We start from the raw sequence: 20,710 nt of genomic DNA on the forward strand, positions 1-20,710 counted from the left end.
CAGCAATATTTACTCTGAAAACCTATTTAAATAATTTAACCGTTGCTTATGTTGTAAGTAGAAAACAGCTAGGTTTATAATATTTTTTAGGCCAGAGAATGCAATTGAAATTCTTTAATGATATCTGTCTAGTCTGCCCCATCCAATTCACTTTCATCTTAGAAAAAAATTACTTGGGTCAAAAGTCATTGGTTTAAGTCCCAAGGTATATTATGAAACACAGAATGATAAACTCAAAAGCCATTATCAAGTTTCTGATAAAGGCTTTTGTGACAGAAATTCTAATTTGGTAGTCAGGGTTATTAATGAATATTGTGGAGATTTAGGGTCTCGCTGCTACACTTGGACTGCTGATTCAGTAGAAATACGTTACAACCCAGTTATTCTGGTAAGCTGCCCGCATTCTTTCTCTGTAGCGTTACTTTGGCTTAGTTCTACCTAGAGAAATTATTCTTGAATGCAGCTCCCCAAGAACGTCAATGTACTTTCTCTTTCATGTATTTTCTTGGAAATGCAGCCTGTTGAAAGAAACAAGTGCCAACTTTTAACTTAAACTTATTTCACATAAAATCTATAAAGCACCCATCACTTTGAAGATTGTTATGGGTTTTATATTTCACTTTAGTAAACCATGTCCTTCCAGTAAGTTTGATACTATTTGCAAGTTAATCCTAGACCTACAAAATACAAGTAGAAGTTGACAGGACCTTAAACAGAATCAATTTTCTCTTCAATAGATGTGTAGATCAATTGTGATGATAGATGTAGCCTGCCATTTTTTTTTTTTTTTTTTTTTTTTTTGCGGCAGGCGGGCCTCTCGCTGTTGTGACCTCTCTGGCTGCGGAGCACAGGCTCCGGACGCGCAGGCTCAGCGGCCACGGCTCATGGGCCCAGCCACTCCGCAGAATGTGGGATCTTCCCAGACCGGGGCACGAACCAGTGTCCCCTGCATCGGCAGGTGGACTCTCAACCACTGCACCACCAGGGAAGCCCCAGTGATATGTCTTTTTACTTCCAATGTCCTTCACAGAGCCCTATCATGGAGGATGTTTAAAGTGTTTCTTGTTAATATCGTCTCCTTCTCTTCTGTGAAATTTAGTTGCTCTATGCTTTATATCACAATATTTTTATGGAAAATTGAATTTTTGGAAAAAATCTGCTGAAAATCATATGATACGTTATAAAGCCAAATAGAAATTTTCTCAGGACTTGAGGTCATTGTGGAATGTTAGTGCCGCTGTATTTCTTCATTAGAACAAATTATTGAGAAGTGGCTGAATTGCCATAACTTGAGTTTATTCTCTCTATGATTTCCTGAACTGACATTTTAAATATGAACTTTTTTTTTTTTTTTTTTTTTTTTGCAGGACTGCATCTATTTGGCTAGTCCTATGGTGAGATTTGATAAGTGCTAGAAAGTCTATCCTGTTTCCAAATACTTTCATCACAGCGCTCAAAATGACTATCATGAAAAGTTCTGTCTTTGAGGTTAAAACCTTCACTCCAAAATTTGTTTTGAGATGTAAGTACCCTAAAAAAGAAGTTTATTTATCTTTTATCTGTCCTTAATACAATTATAACTTGTCAAATAAATATAGAATAGAATATAACAAGCAAACCTTTTTGAATAATCAGTTTATTGAAGAAAAATTTGCATAAAATTATTTCACTCACTTCACTATATAGTTTGATGAGGTTTTTAAAATGCATAACTGTGTAATAATCACTTATAGAACTTTTCCCTAAATTGTGTCTTTGTATGTGATTCTTTGCGTGGGAGCCATTTCCCTGGCTTCTCTTTATTTCTTTTCATCACTGGTTTTCAGTAAATTGATTATAATGTGTCATGGTGTGGTTTCACTTGTATTTATTCAGGTTCAGTGCTTTTTTTGAATGTGACAATTTTTCAAATTTGAAATATTTTTATTATTCTTTCTTCAGATATCGCTTCCCCCTCAGACTCCAACTTCCTTCATATAAGACAGCTTGATATTATCTCACAGCTCCCTGATAAACCAATCCCTGTTTTCATTCTTTTCTTGCTTTGTTCTTTATTTTGGATACTTTCTGTTTATATGCCTTCAAGTCCACTATGTTTTCTTCTGCAATTTCTAATCTGAAATTAATTACATCTAATGTATTTTTCATTCAGATATTATATTTTTAATCTTTAGACGTTCTAAAGATTTCACTTTTATATCTTCCATTTCTTATGTTTTCTTAACATCTTTAAATCTGTTTTTAAGGTTTATATTAGATGCTTAAGGCATTTCTGTCTGATCACACCATCATTTCTGTCAGATCTGGTTCTGCTTCTATTGATTTCTTTTCTACTGGCACTGAGGCATATAGTCCTGCTCTTTTACACGCTGGTTATTTTTTATTAGATGCAAGAAATTGTGAATTGTGAGGTTTTGAGTGGTGATTCTTTTCTTTGAATAGTTTTGAACTATTTTCTGGCCTAGAATAAATTTGATACTTTCAAGGTATGCTTTTCAACTTTTCTATTGAAGTTTAAAAAAAAGCCTTTATGCTTCCGAAGACTCTACCCAGTACTGCACATATCATGAAGTTTATTACACGTGGCTGGTGGGAACACACATTCTTCCAAGCCATAGCTCCAGAGAATTTCCAGCTTACTACTTTCAGTTGGTGTTTTCCTTGGCTTCATGAAATTTTACTTCATGTTTTATAAATTTCTATTCAATCAAAGACTCAAGAAGGCACTTTTGCAGACCTCCAAAACTCTGTGTGTGTATGTGTGGGATCCCTTTGTTTTGGGATATTCTGCCCTATGGATTTTAGCCAATTTCCTCTCTCAGCTCTGATCTCAGTCATCAATGCAGCTAGATGCTAAACCCTGCTTGAATTCCTCCTGGATGCACTGTAATCTCCTAACTTCCCCCCTCCCCCACAGTGTAAATTGGGGAAATGTTAGGGTTCACCTCATTTATTTTCTAACCTCAGAGATCAGAGTTGTTCACTACCTCTTGTTCAGTGTGTGAAATTGTTTGTCTTTTGTCCAATTTTATAAATGTATTTGGCAGAAAGGTAATTCCCATAGGAGTTAATCTTTCATGGATAATAGTGGAATTTCAGGTGAGTCTTGATGAAAGTGAAGGAAAAACTTCTCAATGAAGGAACTTGATCCTAAGAGATTAAACTGAGTAGAGAATTGAAACAAAGAATTCTGGGAAACCATAGTATAACAATAAAAGGCACTTATGGATGAAAGAAACAGAGAAAAATTTTACTAACTGCCCAGTTTTTCTTATAAGAATATTCTATTTTAGTTACGTCCATCTCCACGGAAAATCCTACAAAGCATTCAGTAAAGCTCTGTAAGAAATCATTATCCTCTTTCCAATTTCTGAACTTCTGCAGGGCAGGGAGTCTAGGGTTGATCTTAAGAAAACCTAAGATTGGGTTCTAGTCTTTTCTTCCACTCCTTTCCTGCTGCCGCAGGCTCAGCGGCCATGGCTCACGGGCCCAGCCGCTCTGCGGTATGTGGGGGGTCTTCCCGGACCGGGGCACGAACCCGTGTCTTCTATGTGGGCAGGCAGACTCTCAACCACCGCACCAGCAGGGAAGCCCAACTACTGCTGCTTTTTTTTGAGCTATGTTTTTCACCCAGTTTGCTGTATCATCTCTTTGTTGTCTTGTTGTCTCTAGTTGCAGTCAAGATGTACAACAGCCTGCCAAGGTATATTACTACTAAGCTTCCGATTACCACACTTAAACCTATTTATTTTCTAAGAATATGCTATATTTATATTATACTTTTGCAAATGGCTCTTCTACACATATTTGAAAAAGCAAAATAGATATTATTTTTATAGCTTCAAATACCACCCATATATTGAAAATTCCCAAAGCAATACGTGTATCCAAGATTTCCCTCCTAAATTTCAATCCCATATATCCAACAATTTTCTGGACACTTCCACTTGGACAAATTTAATATGTGCTCAAGTGAATTCATCACCTTTCTTTGCCAGATGTACTGTTGAAGGCAACTGCCTTTGTGGATCAAGACTAGAAAATAAGGACAGGAAGGGCAGGAGATTGATGGATCTCATTACAAACATTTTAATACATTTTTAAAAACCATATGCCGATTACTTTTATAGAATTTTTTAAAAGTTAGAAATAAAAAATGAAAAAGGAAATCTTATCTCCTGTCTTGAAAAGCAAGCACATCTCAAGTGAAATTAGCATCTTGACCCTAAGAAGAAAGAGAAAGTACTCTGTAAAGTGTTGAACCCCAAACACAAGACAGCACAGAGGGAGGGGATATTTTCTCCTGCACTTCATGCCTGCTCTTTCTCCTTCCATAATAGTGTAGCATCAAATAAATCTGCTGGTTGTTTTTTTATTTAAATGATAAACTAAGTTTCACAGTGAGGAGACAAATCTTACTATTTTTTACATAGTCTATTTAGTAATAAACTTGGACAAAAAAGAAAATGTTCTAGATTCTTCAGTAATAAATCATACAGCATGATTCCTAATGAATGATGGGCAATGATGGAAACATTTCTTAATGTATGATGAGGTTGATTGTTTTCTCTCCTTTCGGTTATATAATTAAATTTAAAACATCCCTGCAAGGTGACGGGAATTATACTTTTAATTTTTTAATCTAATGTTGAGCATATTCAATTAAGGCTGTCAACATAGCAGAGTTGATTTGGTACCTGATATTTGGAGACCTGTGATTACAGCCCTCAAAGAAAAATTATGCTCTGGTTTGAGAGGAAGATTTGTATTAGAGACACAAAGGAAAGGTTGAAGATTAAGTTGAGGAACTTAACTGTTCACTCTCAATTTACCTGCTTCCAAAGACCCAAATTAAGCAACTAAGTATATTTTAAACCACATGTGATAATTGATTCTGTTTAGTTTAAATGGAACAACATTTCCACTATCTGATTTATGACTTCACTTCGAGATATTTCTGGTATTATATTGCTTCAAATAGTCTAAGAAGAATGGATAGATCATCCTGAACCATTTTCTCCCTGTAATTCTAAGTTATAGCAAATGGTACATCTTAGTGGTCAGACCTTATGACTTGATTTAGTGATATCGTGCCTTCTCCTTTAACTAGTTTTTTACAAGCTCACATACTTGTGGTCACTCTACTTCTGCCCCTGAGACTTGACTTCCACATAGTAAATGCTTCTGAACTAGTTATATTTTCTTAAAGTTTATTCTTACCAATATATATTCTTTTATCTTTATTCCTCTGAAGCAAATCAGTGTAAATGGACCCAAACATTTGCCATCTTCTTTTAAAAGGGCCTGGCTTATTACGACAAAGGTTTTATGCTGCACTTTGTAGTTTCCATTGGTACATTCCTGTTTTTACAGTGGATTATAATGAAAACCAACCATATGTTTGATATTTATCTATTACATTTGAGAGTCAAGACCAGTTATTTTGTTTTATTTCAGCCTACAAATAAATGACAGTAGAAATTCATTTTCAGGATTCTAAAGATTAGAAGAAGCCAAATACTGGATTTTTAAAAAAATATCTTTAACAAATTATCATCTATTTAAAAAATCACCATGGCATTGTAATAAATGAAGAATTAATTATAAAAATACAGAACTGAAATGTTTGCTATAGGGAGCTGGAAGGGTAGATGAGGAACAAGGTGGGTGTAGAGAGGGGTAGGAGCAAGGCTTGCTTTTATGTCATTGTGATTTGTGAACCGTATGATGCAGTACCTATTTTAAATAAAAAGAACGCCTTGTGGTGGTGGCTTTATCCATCGCCAAAAGGGCTAAAAATGCATAGTATAAGTGTTCACTCAGTGGCCCAATCTGTGTGACTCAGGCAGGGTGGTGTCTATTTTAATGATGATTGAGAGTGTTGTACAAATTGCACAGATTTCATGAAACAAAGATAATTTACTACAGAGCAGGAGATTCTCCAGATGCACAGGCTGAGGAAATATTTGAAAAGGAAAGACATAACAAGAGGAAGAAGATGACTCTGATGGATGTTTTCAAAAGAGCTGTCACATCACAGCTCTCCTTTGGTTTCTGCAGATGCTGTTAGAACTAATCCTGATGATGAGTGATTTTACTTCACATTATCTGCAGATCAACAAGGATTCTCTGGTAAATTAAGTTTCTTTCTTTCTTTCTTTCTTTCTTTCTTTCTTTCTTTCTTTCTTTCTTTCTTTCTTTTCTTTCTTTCTTTCTTTTTTCATTTTCATTGAGCACAATGCCTTTTGCCATTTTTGAGGGAAAAGAAATAATACTGCAAATTCAGCTCTACAGTAAAGGATTTTCAATGCAATTATTTTTTGCTTTTGGTTTATTAAATATTTAGGATTTATTTTTGCTCCATTTTTAGTTACAGCCTGATATTTTAAGATATGTAAAATGATAGACATTTAATATATTCTTCAATTGACTTTCATGATATATTTTAGATAATAAAAATTTGGAACAATAATATTCATAAACTTTTAGACTACTTATCATATATCTATATTATGTAAATGTATTAAATGCCACAATATCTTCTTTATTCTTTTTTTTGTGTCCGTCAGAATTTAAGCCATCAAATCATAGAAATATTAAACTACAGCAGCAATATTAATCCTAAACACTCAGATAAAGTATTGGTTTAATGCAACGTAACACCCTGACAAAATATATTAAATTCTAGTTTAGATTTATACAGAACATTAGAGAACACCAAGTTGGAAATCACTCATTTTTCAAATAAGGAAATTTAGTTTGATAAAAATCTAGTAATTTTCTCAACATCACAGAACTAACCAGTAGACTGAGCAGCAGAATGAGATAAATTTAATATTATTTATGTAAATTACTTAAATATTTTGGAACCAATATTTTTAACATGGTAGACTAAATGTAAGTACAATACCTTAGATTGTCCTTACCCTTCATTCACGTTTAAATCATGTCATTTGGTGCCAGACTGGAGTAATGAACTCTACATTTGTTGAAGTGTTTGCTATTGTTTCTGGCAATGAATTGCAAGGAGGACATGAGTGGGCAAGGCCAAACTCTACTTCAGAAATTTTCAAATTATAATGAACAATTTTTCATTCTTTCTCAGAATGTACACAGCATTCATGCGAATTTGTGGACTAACCAGATTCTTTACAAAGAAGGTTTTCAAAATATGTAACTAGAGGTAAGATTGCCAAATAATTCTAAATGAGGCATTAACAGTATTCTTTTAGCTCTAAAAAATCTTTGTGTTTCAGTTTTAATTTTTCCTCATGCTAATTAGATGAGATTTTAGAAACAACCCTACTATGTTCTATTTCTCATTTAATTGACATATCAGATCTTTATTCATGCTTTCATGAGGCAAAGAATGGCTATTACAGCTATTACAATGATGCCTCACTGCTGGGGTCCATGCCACAGGGCCAGTAGACATAAATCAGTTTATGAGTCATAATATGCTTGTGGTAAGTAAACTCCTCTTCAACTGTGTCCCATATGTACCTTGTTCTGTGTTAGGAAAAACATCAAGAAAAACTTCCACAAAGCAAATGTCATCCACATTATAAGGCTAATCTGACTGGAACATACACATTTTTATCCTGAGGAAATAGCTTTCCACAATATGAATGATTGTCATGATAAAATTCCCATTATTATGGGCCACACCCTCACACTAATGAGTGTACTACTGGATTTAGAAATATTAATAAATTGATAGATTTAATGTCTCCAAAAAATGTATTCCTACATAGAACTTTACTGTCAAAGTATGTGTTTGAGTACATAATCCAAGTATAAGTAAAGTTATTGTGAGTTTCTCTCAGAATCAGAACTTTCTAATTAATACACTGAACTTATCCCAATGCAGCTAAGAAATAAAAAAAAAATTCCCAATCAAAAATCTAAAATATACACCTTCACTATGTTTGAAGAAAGTGAACAGTGGTATAATTTGATAGTCTTAGGCAGAGACAATTTTTTATTGGAATATACAATTTGGGGAATTTTATAACAATAATTCTTTTTAAAAAACAGATTGCTCAGTTATAACACTGTTCCTTTAAAAAAAATTACACACACACACATATACATGCATTCATTTTCAAATAGTTCCACATATCTCCACACAATGAAACCTGTTTTGATATAAAATTATTAAGGATCTAGCTTCTAAAGAGACTTAGAATTTTTAAATTGCAAAAGTCTGAATCTTGTAGGGTAAATCAGGCTTGGCAGATGGGTGGAAAGAGAAGAACAACACACAAAGCCAAAAGAAATGCCTGGAATGTAATTGACATTTGGACTTTGTGCAAACACATAGGGTGATGCCTGCAGAGGAGGCTACAGAAGGAGAGAGTATAATAACAAATCAAATTTTGGTGTTTTAAATTAAAAAAGCAATTTTATAACAATGTGAAATAATCGTGAATGTAGTTTACAGTTTGGTCGAGAAAGTTCACTGTAAGTGTTCTCAGATATTTCTCTTGCTCTTATCACCTTAAGTAGTCCTTCGCCCAGAATGGGTTGTGTTTATAAGTCATGAGATGCTTCTTCCATGACTTTAGTGGCCTCTAAACTCATGTGAAATTTATATGTTTAAGTCCTGTCCAAAATGAATCACATCTGTTTTTTTAGGAACTGTGGCCAATTTAAAGTATTCAATACAAAATGAGAACTAAAAATGCTTTAGCTGGCTTACTGATGCAGAAGAGAAAGATATGAAAGGATATACAATTTGACATTATGGACATTATCCCATTATTTCTGCAGTTTTAATATAGGAAAAAAGTACTAAAACTGAAATTTGAATACATGTCACCAAGTGGCAGAGCTGTTTCAATCATAACTGAAGTGGAGAAAAACATTTTTTCTCTCTCATAACAAAAATGAAATTCTTCATTCTAACAAGCAAAGTTTTCAGAGACCTGATATTATGGAAACTGTCCTTAATTGTAAGAAAGCTTATTATACAAATAGGATTGTAATAAATCAGGCAAAGTCAAACAGCCCTGAAAAGCTAGGATATTTACCTGATATTTACCTAGGATATTTTGTTTTTTTTCCCTTCTGTTTATTCCATATAATTCTTTGGAATATCTTTGTTATTTCCTGATTCTATCTTGTTCATAGTGTTTCATTGTACAGGAACTGAAGACTGAAGAAAATATTGGATAGGATAGTCTGTGTTAAGAAATATACGCCAACATATATAAAGGATAAGAAACAATAGACATTTACTTCTTATACATTTAGTAGTTGAAGTAAGGGGCTACTTTTCAGCTGGCAGCTCTCCTCTTGTGATAGTTCAAGGAGCCACACTCTTTTCATCTCATGACTGCCAATCCAGAGGCCACCCAAACAAAACTGATGTAATGACAAGGAGGAAGAGAATGATTGCACTTGGAAATCAGAAAAAAATTCTAAGTGGAGGTCTTAGGTTGTGATTTGAGGAGTGGATGGTATTTCAACAGAAAGGGACGCAGGGAAATGACACCCCAGAAATCACTGTGAACCAAGGAAAAAAGAAAAGCATGTTCTGGAAAAGATGAATGTCCTGGGTTGACAGTAATACAGGGTTCATGAAGGAGAATAAAATGAGGGTCAAGTCTAGGAAAAGTTGTAAGTGTCAGATCATGGGTGACCTTGATGTTCTGCCAAGCTTTTGTTACTTACACACACACACACACACACACACACACACACACACACACACACTACTGGGAGGAAAATAACTTGATGGTAGCGTGAGGAAAAGAGAGGTGGGAGAGAAACCAGTTAGATCGCTACTGTGAAATCCAGGAACTTATTAAGTTCCTGAATAAGGCATTGGCTAAGGCATTGGCTACAGAAAGGGAAATGGGTGGTTTTATTTGAGAAAAAAATTGAGATTTAGAAATACCAGGTCATAATAGCCAAATTGTTGTTTTCGGGAATAAATGAAGAGAGAGGAAATTGAGGAAGTGGCTTCTGGTTGATTAACTTGAGGGTAGTGGCGCTGAATAAACCATGGTGGAAAACAAAGGCCGTGGGGCTGACTGAGGGAAAGAAGATGATAGGCACGGTTTGAGATATTTTAGCTTTGCTGTATGAGCAAGACATGTCTTTTACACTCAGAGAAGCAGATGAGGGTGTAAGTCTGAAACTTAAGAGGGAGCCAGGGTTTGAGACATAGGTCTCCTGGGGACTATTTGGGAAGTGTGAGTAAAATCAGTTAGGAAAGGACTGTCAAATAGGACATCAATCAATTTTAAATCACCTAGGAAAGCAGTTCCACTGAGCAATCATGACCTTCTCATGCCAGATGTAATTTTTTTATTTAACTCAGTGAGAGATGAGAAAAAAGAAACATCAACAGACTTGTTAGAGTGAGGTTTTTAAAATATGCCCTGATATAATTTCGGGGACAAGATTAAAGTAGGGTCTTATTTTCTTTTTTATGTATTCATTTTACTTTTTAAATAATGAAAAGTGGATCACTGTCAATAGTTTCACTTAAATATTGAAGAACAATTTGGACCCTTCATGAATAAAATGCTAATGAATCATAACAGGGTCACATGTCTATTACTGAAATGATCACAGGCAAGGGGAATAGGATTACCCCTTGGACCATCATTCTCTTCCTGGGGAAAGAGTGGAGTTCACCTCATCAAGATACCTAGCTGTGTGTGTGTTGGGGGTGGGATAGTATTTACCTAAAAAATCAGGGTGCTCTTGGGGAAAAAAAAGAAGAGTGATATTGGGAAGGCAAATGTAGTGTTAATTATATCATGATTATCTGGTTAAGTGAATAAATAACAATAACAAGTCTGCATTTCAACCCTTATTATTGAATATTCTAAAATGTATTAGTTCTTACTCGAGTGAATAGACTTTATAGAAGATTTTTGTCCCCAGGGTTATCATTTTGGATTGGCAAGAATCATCATTACAAAAAAATACACATATAAAAAGTGTAGAGAATTGAACTGAATACATCGGGTATATATTGGATTTTAATGAATTTTTACTATGTATTTAAATATTTTAATGAATTTTTATGATATATTTATAATATTTTAAGAATATAAGTCCACAAGGGAGGAATGTGGTTTGTTGTGTTCACTGGTGAATGTCCAATGTCTAAAACAATACCCTACACACAGTAGGCTCTCAATAAATATCTGTGGGATGAATAAATGGGGAAAATATTTATATCACCTTAGTTGTATTTTTTATCTTTCTCTGAAAAATGAAAATTCTCTCCAAATATTTTATATTTGATTATTTGGTATTTAATTGGCTCTGATTCTGCTATTCTTTTTTGCAATGTTCTTTCTAAATTTAACTATATGTGACCTTCTAATTTGCCCTTCAACTTCAGTTCTGGGTTTAGTCATATTGACTGTTTTCTCTTCTTGGCTTTCAAATATCCTGGTACAGTTTGTTTTGAATGGGTAGAACCATATTCTTTTTAATAGCCAACTTCCTTGAACTACACTTCCTAAGAGAAGCCTAAGGATTCATTTTACTAGTTTTCAAGCTTGATACAATTAGCTTCCCAAAGTTAATCTTCTTAATCTTGCTGACATTTCCATTCCCTTCCCTTAGGGAAAGGAATTCAATTTCATCTACTTGTGATTGTTTCCTCAAGGTTCCCTTCTACTATTAGAAACCCATCTAATTTTTTCCCTGTGAGTAAGTATCAGATCTGATGTCTGCCTTGGGAAATGTTACCTTTGTCAACGAAGACCATGCTATGAGATTTCATTGCTTCCGAACTTCTTGGTCATCAGTATTCTCATTTTGATGTGTGCCTGTCAACACTTATCTTTATTTAAAATTTCTTTAAGTTGACTAAAAACCTTATTAAACTGTTGTTTCTTAGTTTAGTGATTTACATGATTTATATTAGATTTAGGATATAGTTATTTCATGTGTTCTTACCATATTAACTTTAATCCAATTATTCATCCCAAATAATCTCATTACTATATTTTTATTCTGGATTTATGAAGGCATTAATTTCACAAATAATAATGTAATTCTCTCTCTTTCCTAAGCCCATCCTCCAGTTCCAAGTACTATCCTACTAGTTGTCAGGTATTTTAATAGTATCTCAACTCCAAATACTCTTGATTAATTTTATCATTTAAAAGTTACATCAGAGCATTTTGCATAATTGTATGATTATTTCCTCACAATGGAATGTGATATAATAAAGAGATATTTTAAATGTTGTGTGATAGTCATTGAAGCACATAAATGTCACTGTTCACAGTGAACATTACATAAAAAGAAATACACCAAAGACAGTGAACAAATAATGATACAAAATCTTCAATTTATTTGTATTAGAAAGAAAAAAATAAGTGATAAAAGATTTGGTGCAAGCCTAGGGAGGAGTTAAATGAATGGCTACATCTGTTTAATGGATTAAACAAGAAGCTATTAGATGACTAAACAAGATAAGAAAATAATCATTTTATAAAAACTTAAAAGCACCTCACATGATTTTTCATTAGTTCTTTATATTTTTTCAGCTAGTATATTTTGAGTGTTACTATGTTTGAGTTCAGAGAACACAGAGATAAATAACATGTAGTCCTTGACAAGAAGGAGATTACAGTCTTGGAATGAGAGAGAGTTATATTAAAAGGCTTTGTTTTCTCTCTTTTATTTCATGTCTATGATAAAAATCATAATGAGTACAATGAGAATGCAAAGAAATTTTGGTAGAGGAGTCAGTTATCCTTAGGAATATAAGGAAATGATTCAGGGGTAAGAATACCTATTTGTACATATAAGTCACCTTGAGTAAGATTGTGCTGACTGCACAAAGGCCAGGGTACTCCATTGCTGTATAACACATCTCAAGCCTAGAGTGTGAGAGTAGAGGGTTAGAGAGATAACCTCAGGCTACCCTGTGAATATTTTCATTGGAAGTTGAGTCTCTGAAGCACAGAAACCTTTGGTTCTTTATATAGGGATACCCATGCAAATCACTAGGGCATAGGATTGGAGGATGATTAGCATCTTATTGGGTCTTCAGACTATGAGAGGGTGAAAGATAGATTTAAGGTGAGACGTTTGGGGTTAGAAAGCCACTGGGTTGATACCTCTGCCAACTTGAAGGGACAGAGATTATAGCATGGATTTAGCATGTGGGAAACAGTCAAATGATAATTTCCTTTGGGGATAATTTATCTGTGTATCATGCTCATCAAGATACTTCCCCATCTATCCCAGTATGTCCTAAATGGGTGTCTTCAAGTTAACTTCAATGGAATTTTCTACTTGTTTTTAACAGTGCATATTAAATTCCTTAAAGAAGAATTATGATAACTCTTATTTGCTCTGGTAATTTTTTTAGAAGTATGTGTTTGACTTTTATGGAAGATCACAAGGAGAAACCATCTTATGATATCCATATTCACATGAACACACTTTAGTATTTCCCAAATTAAAAATGAATTATAGGTGCTCCTAGACTCCATATTTTGTCTATTTTAGTTATATTCCCATCTCTCTCTAACCCTGTTCAAAGCAAACCTTCTCAAAAGCGTTATCGATGCTTGCTGTCTCTCCTTTCTCAGCAACTATTCACTCTTCAATCTATACCAATCTGGCTTCATCCCCAAGCATGACCCTTAAGATGTCATTTAACCTACTTTTGCCAAGGTCATTTACAATCTTCAGGATGCCTTCTCCAAGGAACATGTCTATGTCCTCATCTCACTAGACTCCCCCAGCAGGATTTGACAAGGTTTGCCATCCCTTTCTTCCTGAAACACTTTTTTTTTTTTTTTTTGCGGTACACAGGCCTCTCACTGCTGTGGCCTCTCCCGTTGCGGAGCACAGGCTCTTGGACGCGCAGGCTCAGCAGCCATGGCTCACGGGCCCAGCCGCTCTGCGGCATGTGGTATATTCCCGGACCGGGGCACGAACCCATGTCCCCTGCATCGGCAGGCGGACTCTCAACCACTGCGCCACCAGGGAAGCCCCTGAAACACTTTTTCTTCTTGGCTTTATTGACATCACACTGGTCGTAACACCCATCTTAATCAATGGGGTGGTAGATCTATATTCTTCTGTTTCCCATGGTTCTAATTTTCTTTTTCTACTTCTGTTTATAGCTAAGCCTTGTTTGTGAAGTATCTTAAATCCTTGTGGGAAAAGGAATGTATATAATTAAAATAAAAATTAAATATGTAAGTAATAATATTGGCTATCTTATAGTTAAAGGATGCCATAAAGGAATTAAAAGAACTCATAACCATGGACATAGTCAAGTAAAAGTTGCATGTCTAAGTATGTTATCTAAAAAGATATGAACTGTCAATTCTGTCAAATAAAGAACATTTGTGTTTATGTACACACTACTTAAAGATACACATAATTCTTACAAAATAAGAAACTAGAGCTATGAGGGCAACAATAAAAATAAAACTGGAGAAAGCCTAAGAAACTATATAGTGTTGAATTCTCGCTCAAGTAAAATGAGTCAGTTTTCTTAGGGAAAGGCCCTCATTAACCTTGAGATCCAGTAGCAGCTGCTGTAAAACATTCCTAACCAGAATACATAGAACAGCTTATCACTATGGGCCTGTGATGTAATCACAGAAACACTGGATGTGAGCCAGAGCAGGTGGATTAAAAATTATGGTGTTGCACCTTAGCTGTCCAGGGGATGATTAGGTTAGACCTTCACAGGCAAAGGAAACACTGCACTTACAGAGTTATTCAAATAAATGTCTTGCTTTTGAATACATTTCACAGGGAGATTATAATATAAACCAAATAGCAAGTGATTGAGAATTGGCAAATGGAAAATTTTACCTATAAATATATCTAAGTAAAGGTGAATTCTACTGATTTTCTAAAAGAGTAGAACTGCAGTGCTGAAAGCTTTTATTGTGGCATTTTATTCTTTCTGAGAAGATTACAGTTGTTGCTGCAGTCAATGGTGAGATCCAGATCATAGTGGTGGGACATCAGAGGCATTTGAGACCCTTATTATGGTGGTTATTTTAAAATAATTTTCATAAATTGTGAAATGCCAAATAAATCAAATACACACAAAAATGGAATTTGGTTATTACAGTGGATAGCCTATATGGCAAAATATTTTGCAGCCACTTAAATATATTTTAGGAGAATATTTAATGCTTTAGGAAATTGTTCATAATATTAAGTGAACAAAATAGGTAATAAAAGATATTTACAGGGCTTCCCTGGTGGCGCAGTGGTTGAGAGTCCGCCTGCCGATGCAGGAGACACGGGTTCGTGCTCCGGTCCGGGAAGATCCCACATGCTGCGGAGCAGCTGGGCCCGTGAGCCATGGCCGCTGAGCTTGCACGTACAGAGCCTGTGCTCCACAACAGGAGAGGCCACAACAGTGAGAGGCCTGCATACCACAAAAAAAAAAAAAAAAAAGGTTTTTACAGGTCTTAATCACTTGTGTATACACACAAAATAACTTGAAAATATATACTAACATATCAACAGTGGTTATTTGTGGGTAGTAGGATTATGGGTTATCTTCATTTTCTCTTTTGTGCTTTACCATATTTTCTAAATGTTTTACAAAGAGCATGTAGCATGTTAGTAACAAAAATGTCAAGGCAAAAAAAAAAAAAAAAAGAAAAAATTCTTTGTAGAATTTCTTCTATTTCTCACTGTCTGAAGTCTCTCCAGGTTTAGTAACCTATGGATTCACTGTAAAATCTTTTTCTCAACCAAATATTCAATGTATGCCTGAAAGGCCTATTACAAATTTGACTGTCTTTGACTTGGTGATATAGCCTCAGCTCAACCCTCTCCATCTCTCATTGATGACCCTACAAAGCAACACTGTGTGCTTGGAGACCATCAGAAGTTTCAGTGCAGATTGAGCATATTCACGTACTTAATTGAATTATTTCTCCTTGACACAGCCAGTAGAAACAGAAGAGCCAGGAATAAAAAAAGAGTGTTGAGAAGATTTAAGCAATCATTCAGCACATTTCGTATGAAAAAAAAGAAGAATGATTTATTTCCTGAGAAAGGAGCAGCACCCTGTACTGGAAGACTGTAAAGGAAACTTTGTGATTACAGATACTCCGTAATCACTCAACAAGATCCAGAACCTGTTGTCACCTGTCATATGTCCAAAGCATATGCTATCCTCTTTGTTTCCATTTCTGCTTCTTTTTTCAAAAGTGTCTCACATAATAAAGAACTAAGCATCGAGAACATACACAGTTTACCTCAACAGTTTAAATTTAAGGTGTGAAAAATAGTAGAAAACCAAGCAGGTAGCCATGGTTAAGAGAGTGAGAACAACTGGTTTGGGAAGCAGACAACTTACATCACAGCTGAAAGCAACAAAATGCCAGTTGTAACCTGCTGAGAAAATAACAATGGCAGAAAAGAAAAAAGCAAAACAAAACAAAACAAAAGAATCTGGCTGTGTTAGTTAGAAATAGAGTAGTTTTTCTTGAGCAGAATTTATGATGATGGTGAACTTAAGGAAAAGAATTAGTATACGTGCCAGACTGAAAATATAACTCAAAATAATATCTTCTGGACTTCCCTGGTGGCGCAGTTGTTGAGAGTCTGCCTGCCGATGCAGGGGACATGAGTTTGTGCCTCAGTCCAGGAAGATTCCACATGCTGCAGAGCAGCTAGGCCTGTGAGCCATGGCTGCTGGGCCTGTGCGTCCTGAGCCTGTGCTCTGCAACGGGAGAACGGGAGAGGCCACAGCAGTGAGAGGCCCGCGTACCGAAAAAAAAAAAAAAAAAAAAAACTATATATATATTATCTTCAATAATTGATAAATAGAAAATAGTCCTTATTTCACACATGAACTTTTTCTTCTGCCACACTGTACTAATTTTACAGAAAGTTAATCATCAGTAAATCGCCATTGCATATGATAGAAATTTTGAAAAGTTTCAAGAATCAATACTTTATCTTGATAGTATTATCATATGCTCAAACTTTACTTCTTTATGGAAACCTTAAAAACTATGTACCTTTGACAAGGATGCCCCTTCCAGTCAGGTATTAATTCATTTATTCAACAAATATTTTTGTACACTTACAAGGTAATGGATATCATAATTGGCTCTGAAGACAAAGATGAAAATATGGAAGTTTTTGTTATGAACCTCAGGGTGGAAGAGGAGATCATGAAGTAAAAGATAATATTATGTTACCATATGTAAATACAAGGGTCAGAATGAGGCGGTGGATTATAGTGGCTAAGCACGTTGATTCAGAAGCCATTCTCCTGTGGTCAGGCCCTTTTTTTTATCACCCACTTCCAATTTGGGTACCTCTGGACTTAAACCACTTTTTGGTTTCCTCACCTATAAAATAGGAATAAAAATAATGCATCTGCCTATTATAATCTAAATGAGGCTTAAATGAATAAATATGATTCACGTATATGTAAACAAAGATATGTAAAGAACAGTGTCTGATATGGATTAAGCATTATATGTATATTAGTTAATGCTATAAAACAGAACAAAACAAACCAAAAAAGAACAAAGTAGTAGTGGATGAAGAAAGGAGAGAATGCTTTTGGGAAGAATTTGTCAGGAAAAGATTAACACAGGAAGACTCTAAAGATGATTGGGGGGAAGGAGCTTCAAGATGGCGGAAGAGTAAGATGCGGAGATCACCTTCCTCTCCACAAATACATCAGAAATACATCTACATGTGGAATAGCTCCTACAGAACACCTACTGAATGCTGGCAGAAGACCTCAGACCTCCCAAAAGGCAAGAAACTCCCCACGTACCTGGGTAGGGCAAAAGAAAAAAGAAAAAACAGAAACAAAAGAATAGGGATGGGACCTGCACCCCTGGGAGGGACCTGTGAAGGATGAAAGGTTTCCACACACTAGGAAGCCCTTTCACTGAAGGAGACGGGGGTGGCGGGGGGCAGCTTCAGAGCCATGGAGGACAGCACAGCAACAAGGGTGCAGAGGGCAAAGTGGAGAGATTCCTGCACAGAGAATCGGGGCTGACCAGCCTGAGAGGCTTGTCTGCTCACCCGCCGGGGTGGGCAGGGCCTGGGAGCTGAGGCTCGGGACTTGGAGGTCAGATCCCAGGGAGAGGACTGGGGTTAGCTGCGTGAACACAGCCTGAAGGGGCTAGTGTGCCACAGCTAGCCGGGAGAGAGTCTGGGAAAAAGTCTGGAATTGGCTAGGAGGCAAGAGACCATTGTTTCGGGGTGCACGAGGAGAGGGGATTCAGAGCACCGCCTAAACGAGTTCCAGACACTGGCACAAGCCGCAGCTATCAGCGTGGACCTCAGAGACGGGCATGGGATGCTAAGGCTGCTGCTGCAGCCAACAAGAAGCCTGTGTGCAAGCACAGGTCACTGTCCACACCTCCCGTCCTGGGGGCCTGTGCAGCCCACCATTGCCAGGGTCCCGGAATCCAGGGACAACTTCCCCAGAAGAACACACGGCACACCTCAGGCTGGTGCAACGTCATGTTGGTCTCTGCCGCTGCAGGCTCGCCCTGCACTCTGTACCCCTCCCTCCCCCGGCCTGAGTGAGCCAGAGACCCCTAAACACCTGCTACTTTAACCTTGTCCTGTCTGAGCGAAGAACAGATGCCATCAGGTAACCTACATGCAGAGGCGGGGCCAAATCCAAAGCTGAGCCCCAGGAGCTGTATGAACAAAGAAGAGAAAGGGAAATCTCTCCCAGCAGCCTCAGGAGCAGTGGATTAAATCTCCACAATCAACTTGATGTACCCATCTCTGGAATACTTGATTAGACAACGAATCAGCCCAAACTGAGGAGGTGGACTTTGGGAGCAAAGATATATATATATTCTTTCCCTTTTTCCCTTTGTGTGAGTGTGTATGTGTATGCTTCTGTGAGTGATTTTCTCTGTATAGCTTTGCTTTTACCATTTGTCCTAGAGTTCTGCCCATCCTTTTTTTAATTATTATTATTACGTTTAAAAATTTTTTCTTAGTAATTATTTTTATTTTAATAACTTTATTTTATTTTACTTTATTTTATTTTATTTATCTCCTTCCTTCCTTCCTTCCTTCCTTCCTTCCTTTCTTTCTTTCTTTCTTTCTTTCCTTCTTTCTTTCTTTCTTTCTTTCTTTCTTTCTTTCTTTCTTTCTTTCTTTCTTTCTTTCTTTCTTTCTTTCTTTCCTTCTTTTCTCCCTTTTATTCTGAGCCATGTGCATGAAACGCTCTTGGTGCTCCAGCCAGGTGTCAGGGCTGTGCCTCTGAGGTGGGAGAGCCAAGTTCCGGACACTGGTCCACAAGAGACCTCCGAGCTCCACATAATATCAACTGGCGAAAATCTCCCAGGGATCTCCATCTCAACGCCAAGACCCAGCTTCACTCAATGGCCAGTAAGCTACAGTGCTGGACACCCTATGCCAAACAACTAAAGAGAAAGGAACACAATGCCATCCACTAGCAGAGAGGCTGCCTAAAATCATAAGGCCACAGACAGCCCAAAACACACCACCAGACATGGAACTGCCAACCAGAAAGACAAGATCCAGCCTCATCCACCAGAACACAGGCACTAGTTCCCTCCACCAGGAAGCCTACACAACCCACTGAAACAACCTTAGCCACTGGGGACAGACACCAAAAGCAACAGGAACTACGAACCTGCAGCCTGCGAAAAGGAGACCCCAAACACAGTAAGTTAAGCAAAATGAGAAGACAGAAAAACACACAGCAGATGAAGGAGCAAGGCAAAACCCCACCAGCCCTAACAAATGAAGAGGAAGTAGGCAGTCTACCTGAAAAAGAATTCAGAATAATGATAATAAAGATGATCCAAAATATTAGAAATAGAATAGAGAAAATACAAGAAACGTTTAACAAGAACGTAGAAGAATTAAGAGCAAACAAACAGTGATGAACAACACAATAAATGAAATTAAAAATTCTCTAGAAGGGGGCTTCCCTGGTGGTGCAGTGGTTGAGAGTCCACCTGCCGATGCAGAGGACACGGGTTCGTGCCCCAGTCTGGGAAGATCCCACATGCCGCAGAGCGGCTGGGCCTGTGAGCCATGGCCGCTGAGCCTGCGTGTCTGGAGTCTGTGCTCCACAACGGGAGAGGCCACAACAGTGAGAGGCGCGCGTACCGCAAAAAAAAAAAAAAAAAAAAAAAAAAAAAAAAAATTCTCTAGAAGGGAACAATAGCAGAATAACTGAGGCAGAAGAACAGATAAGTGATCAAGAAGATAAAATAGTGGCAATAATTACTGCAAGGCAGAATAAAGAAAAAAGAATGAAAAGAATTGAGGACAGTCTAAGAGACATCAGGGACAACATTAAATGCACCAACGTTAGAATTAAAGGGGTCCCAAAAGAAGAAGAGAAAAAGAAAGGGACTGAGAAAATATTTGAAGAGTTTATAATGGAAAACTTCCCTAATATGGGAAAGGAAATAGTTAATCAAGTCCAGGAAGCACAGAGAGTCCCATAAAGGATAAACCCAAGGAGAAACATGCCAAGACACATATTAATCAAACTATAAAAAATTAAATACAAAGCAAAAGTATTAAAAGCAGCAAGGAAAAAACAACAACACACGAGGGAATCCCCATAAGGTTAACAGCCGATCTTTCAGCAGAAACTCTGCAGGCCAGAAGGGATTGGCAAGACATAGTTAAAGGGATTAAGGAGAAAAACCTACAACTGATATTACTCTAGCCAGCAAGGAACTCATTCAGATTTGACAGAGAA

The 20,710-nt window shown here is 36.6% G+C and overlaps 1 long non-coding RNA gene across 1 annotated transcript in view; it reads left to right on the plus strand.

The window, feature by feature from the left end:
* LOC137225334 (uncharacterized) overlaps positions 1–6,177 on the plus strand; it is a 602,240-nt gene extending 596,063 nt beyond the window's left edge. Inside the window, exons 7-8 of the long non-coding RNA XR_010943794.1 lie at positions 1,368–1,522; positions 6,061–6,177. This is a non-coding gene — a long non-coding RNA (uncharacterized lncRNA). The remainder of the gene's footprint in view (positions 1–1,367; positions 1,523–6,060) is intronic.
* Positions 6,178–20,710: the final 14,533 nt, after the last annotated feature.

The sequence above is a fragment of the Pseudorca crassidens genome, chromosome 5, assembly GCF_039906515.1.
Source record: "Pseudorca crassidens isolate mPseCra1 chromosome 5, mPseCra1.hap1, whole genome shotgun sequence".
NCBI classification, from domain to species: domain Eukaryota; kingdom Metazoa; phylum Chordata; class Mammalia; order Artiodactyla; family Delphinidae; genus Pseudorca; species Pseudorca crassidens.